The following is a 5,572-nucleotide window of genomic DNA, read 5'->3' as shown; positions in this document are numbered from 1 at the left end:
TGACTTCAGCTAAGTACCCCAACGATCCTGCTCTCTTCTACCCTGACCTGGCTTACCATAACGATTACTCTGAACTCTGTACCCCAAGAACCGGCTTGCAAGATCACTCTACACTCTGGAAGTGCCTTTGCGGCTGTGGGAGGTGTCTTGCAATAATTCCCTATCTCAGCCCCGCGGTCACGTCTCGTTTGTGGTGAGCTACGCATCCCACCAAGGAATTCACTCGGAGAGGACAAAGAAACCCCGTTTGGTTCAGGCTTACACATGGCCGTGTAAGTCCATACTGTGAGGAATCTGATCCTGGGTTTTGGCTGGAACTCCTCCTTGCAGAGCTGTGGAGTTTCCAGACAACCCCTCCCTGCTGTTGCAATCAAGAATCACCTGTTCTGGACTCACTCTGCAGTCTCCTTCATGCTGTTTGCAATGCAGCTCTATCCCTATTGGCTACCCATGCTATTTAGAGTTAGCCCCTTCCTGGGGGGAAGGGCTAAGTATAATCCAAGTCTGTTTGGATGTAACTGTGCTTGCTACAAGCAAGTCTGTCTGGCCATTCTGTTCCTGTGCTGAAGCGCTGGATCCCCAGTGCTAAGCTTCTAGTTCCTGTGGCCTGCTGCATATTCCCCTTGCAGAGGCCTTCGTGCTGTCCTACCCCTGTCCTCCGTACTGGGGCCCTTTTCCTATGCTGTAGCGGCTCTGGTCCAAGTTCCTGTTTTCCTACTCTGAAGCGGCTCCGTTCCTGGTTTCTACAGTGAAGCTGCTACACTGAAGCACCACGCACCTGTCTTCCCGTTGCCGACCCTTGCTTGTATCCTCTACCACCGCTCCTGTGCCGCCTGCCTTGACCCCAGCCTGGATAACGTTTACGCTGCTGTCTCCTATCCTGACTGTGGCTATGTCTGATCATGGAACCGCACTCCGCACCTGACTCCGTGGCCTAAGGTCGGTGCTTATATATCCCCACCTCAGCCCCGCGGTCCGGCCCCGGTTTGTGGCGAGCACGTCCGTTACACATACATAGTATCAGATTTATTCCACTTCCCTACGTCCGTGCACCTAGTTGCATGTAACATTGCACCTGCACTTTGTCACTATTTTGATATAACAGAATTGCTACTGATTATTGTCTGTGCATTCTTTTCTCTGTTATGTATTGCGCTCCCCTAATCTAGACCATTTTAATGCTTTCTCTACTTCCTCTAGTTGTATCTTTTTTTTAGCTCCAATCTAACCACCATTAGAGATTTGTATACATTCTTAGATCGGTTAGATTTGTTTTCGTTCTAATTTTGTAATTTTATCCGCCAATTCCTTGTGGAGTTTCTGTTTGGCTTTCTTCTTGTGGGAGGCCACAGAGATGAACACCCCTCTGATCGTGGCCTTGTGTGCTTCCCACAGCATTGAGGGGGACTCTACTGAACCCCCATTTAAATTGAAATAGTCGTTCAATGATAACTTAATTTTGTCTACTATTTCTGCGTGGTTCAACAGTGACTCGTTTAACCTTGAAAAATAGAGATTACTTCTACTAAACCGGGTGACAGGGCGATCTCCACGGGGGGTTGGGGGGGTGACGGAAACATCAATTTACTTGCATCGCGTTTCACATTACATTTTCCACTGCATTTGACACTGTTTAGCATTATTTTTACTTTTGGGCCCCTCCGAAGATCCTCTAGGTCCTCATTTATGCTAACGCTAATGATACAGCTGGTTGGCCATCTTAACTTTCGAGGAGGGGGGGGGGGGGCGAAGCTCTGCTCCGTATCAAGTCCTGCCCAGCCATTTGTGCGGCGCCGATTATCCACCACGGACCCCAAATCGGCGCTCGGCTGGATACCTAAGGGGTATCAAACCTGGTTGTGCGTTTCATCCGGTGTTGTAGCTGGGGCTGTTGGTTGGGTCGGGTGTCTGTGCTATGCTGCCTCCACTCCTGGCTCGCCTCAGACCGGGTACCTGTCTCTTACCCCTTCGTCGGGTCCCTCGCCCTGACTTCGGATGGTCGCGGCCCCCTCCCGCAGATCTGGGCGAGGGGGTCGGGCGCGGGGCATGAAGGGGGGTAAGCGTCCGGCTCTACTGCAGAGCTCAAGCACCAGCGTGGAGGAGGAGGGAGCATCCGGATCTCTAGCAGAGCTTCAGAGCCCTTGCGCTGCTCTCCCAGTCCCACCCCCGATCTTCCATGTCCCCCTCGCCGCTTCCTCTCCTGGATCGCTGGCGCTCCTCTGAACGGACACCCAGGTCTCTCCCATCTCTCTCTCCCGTCCGTAACCCCCTCGGTCCAGGCCTTGGTCGGTTGCAGTCTCCTCCCGCAGTTTTGGGCATGGATGAGGGGGTCGGGGAGCGGAATATGGAGGGGGGTTCTTGGCACAGGGCACTGAAGGGGGGGGGAGAAAGCATGTCCAACATCAATGTCCCCCCAGAACCCACGTGTTGCGCCCGATCTCCTGAAGCACTTGGGACTCCAGCCACGCTCTGAGCTCTGGAGCCCACGTGTTTCTCTCCATGCCGGATCTCCCTTGTTGCGCTCGCTGCCAGGCCCACAGCTTGTGGGACTGGGTGTACTCTGCGGTGATCTTCTGATCCCCAGGACCGGGTGGCTCCCATGGTATCTCGTCAGCCTAAGTGGATAGGTAGGCATTTGGTTCTTATGTTTCTATTTGGACCTTTAGCTTGTTTGTGGGGGGGTGGGGGGGGTTATTGGATCTTTCTTCTTTCATTGTGGTTCTGGTTCTTTTCTTTTATTGATGCTGGAGTCTGTGGTAGGTCGCTGAGCAGGGGATGGGGGGCTGGGGTCGGCTCCTATTTCTTGCGGGACTTTGGTGATTCTGTGAGGCTAACAACTCTTAATCGCGTGGGGGACCACTTGCCGCTCTGGTCTCTGATGTTTCGGCCCTGGACTTGTGCTGTCCATAGGTGATGTATTCCCGAGTGTATTTAGGAATTGTGGACTTCTGGATATCTCGGGACGAATTGTTTTCCGTTTTTATGACCATTAGTTTGAATGGGAAGCCCCATCTGTATTTGATTCCCCTCTCTCTCAAGAGGGAAGTCAGTGGTTTTAGGTCTCTCCGTCTGGTCACTGTTTCTTTAGCAAGATCGTTGAATATTTGGAGGTTGTTGTTCTCTAAGTGGATGTCCCCTCTTTCCCTGCAACATCTGATGATTCTTTCTTTTGTGGTGTAGTGGTGCATCTTGACAATCACGTCCCTGCATATCTTGGGCTCTTCTGATCTAGGGCATAAGGCCCTGTGGGCCCTGTCCATCTCAATCTCCTTTTCTTCCAGCGATTGATCAATGTTTTTAAATAATATGTTGAGATAGGGGCGTTGGTCATCCATTGGGATAGTTTCCGGTATATTCCAGATTCTAACATTCTGTTTCCCCACCCTATTTTCTTGGGCTTAGAGGGGTTTGAACTATGAAATCAGTTTCAGAATTGTGTCATCTGTTTGTGCTTGCAGCTGGAGGGAGTCCTCCATTTTGGATTCTAGGTCTGTGGTCCGCTGGCTCAAAACGGCAATGTCTTCTTTTCCGATTGCAATGATTGTGTTATCTTTTTAAAGAGCTCCTCAATGAACCCTCTGCAAGTGACCCTTTTGTGAATTTTCCGCCCTCCCCAGGCTGATCTTCCTGCTCACATACTTTATCTGCCCCCCGATCTACTCCCTCATGGTCGGCTGCACGCTGAGAGCCTCCAAAGAAGCACGTAAGTTCCTTTGCTGTGGATTTATTATACTTTACTGACATCTTGGTTTGGTTCTGGGGTTTTGTGATGCTTCTTGTGCCTTTTTTTTGTTGTGGAAAACTTGTATTATTATTATTATTATTGAAGTGAAACTTCTTTAGTGGCACCTCATTCGAACTTGGGCAAAAATGGATTGTGGAGACAGAAATGAAACGGATGTGACGTCAGTGCTGGCAGTTGAGGCCGGGCTGTGTTCTGGCTCAGCCCGACCCCAACACTGACATCCCAACCGCTCAAAAAATTGGCGGCGCCGCTCCTAATGGCCGCCGCTCCCCCTACACGGCCGCAGACTTGTGCGGCGGCGGCGATAGCCGCTGGCGCCGCTCCTAACGTCCGCAATTTCCCCCAGGTGGAGATGCGCATGGGCGGCATCTGGGGCAACCCGCTGACCGGCTCCTGGGACCAGGCCCGCTCTCTGTCCCAGCCGCGCACTCTGCCGGGCTGGTGACCCAGACAGAGCCCCCCTGCGCATGCCATTCCTCCCACACGTCCGTCGCCGCCGTTCCTAACTGCCGCCGCTGCCCACGCCCGCTGACATGCGCGGTAGTCATGGCGACGCACACGGACAGCTCGGAGACCTCCTTGCGCTGCCGGGGGAATGTGGAGGACGGCTTTCCCTCCTCCTCCTCCCCCGCTCAACATTTACTCACAGCCGAGATCCTGCACTGGTGCGGCTGCGCCGAAGTGCTGCTGCTCTCCGCGGTGGACGTGGTGCGGGACGTGATGAGCCAGAGCTCCTTCCAGTACTGCGTGCTGGTGACGGCGGTGAGCCCCGGGGAGGCCGAGGGGGCCACCAGCAGCTGTAGGAGTGGATGGGGAACATGAATGTTATGGCTGAGGTGATGTGGGCGCCGCTGCTGCTGATCCCGATCTCCCCGCACCTATTCCTGGCCCCGGCCTTCTCCTCTCTCTTCCCGCTGCTATCTGGCGGACACCTGCAGGCTCTCAACTGCAGCTGGCCAGACAAGAAGAGGATCCCGGGGCTAGGGGACGTGGAGCTGCCGTCCATGCCCTCCGAGCTACAGCTTCACATCCGGAGACTCAACCACCTGATGGAGGGTATCGGAGTGAAAGAGGAGTGCTTCTCGGTTCGGTGGGGCACCTGAGTAGGATCATTGCGGGGGAGCTGGCCAGCTATCCTCAGACGAGAAACCGCAGGAAGCACACACACAGACTGACACACACACAGACTGACACACACACAGACTGACACACACACAGACTGACACACACACAGACTGACACACACACAGACTGACACACACACAGACTGACACACACACACACTGACACACACACACACTGACACACACACACACTGACACACACACACACTGACACACACACACACACTGACACACACACACACTGACACACACACACACACTGACACACACACACACACACACACACACACTGACACACACACACACACACACACTGACACACACACACACACACACACACACTGACACACACACACACACACACACACACACTGACACACACACACACACACACACACACACACACACACACACTGACAGACACACACACACACTGACACACACACACACACTGACACACACACACACACACACACACACACACACACACTGACAGACACACACACACTGACAGACACACTGACTGACACATACTCACACACTCACTGACTGACACATACACTCACACACTCACTCACTGACTGACACATACACTCACACACTCACTCACTGACTGACACATACACTCACACACTCACTGACTGACACATACACTCACACACTCACTCACTGACACATACACTCACACACTCACTGACTGACA

General features: G+C 53.1%; 1 pseudogene; it reads left to right on the top strand.

Moving 5' to 3' along the window:
* Window positions 1–4,197: 4,197 nt before the first annotated feature.
* Window positions 4,198–5,012, top strand: LOC142488455 (sec1 family domain-containing protein 2-like; annotated as a pseudogene).
* The last annotated feature ends 560 nt before the right edge of the window (window positions 5,013–5,572 follow it).

Source organism: Ascaphus truei, chromosome 2 (genome assembly GCF_040206685.1).
Source record: "Ascaphus truei isolate aAscTru1 chromosome 2, aAscTru1.hap1, whole genome shotgun sequence".
In the NCBI taxonomy this organism is placed as follows: domain Eukaryota; kingdom Metazoa; phylum Chordata; class Amphibia; order Anura; family Ascaphidae; genus Ascaphus; species Ascaphus truei.
This window is presented reverse-complemented; position numbering and strand designations above follow the sequence as displayed.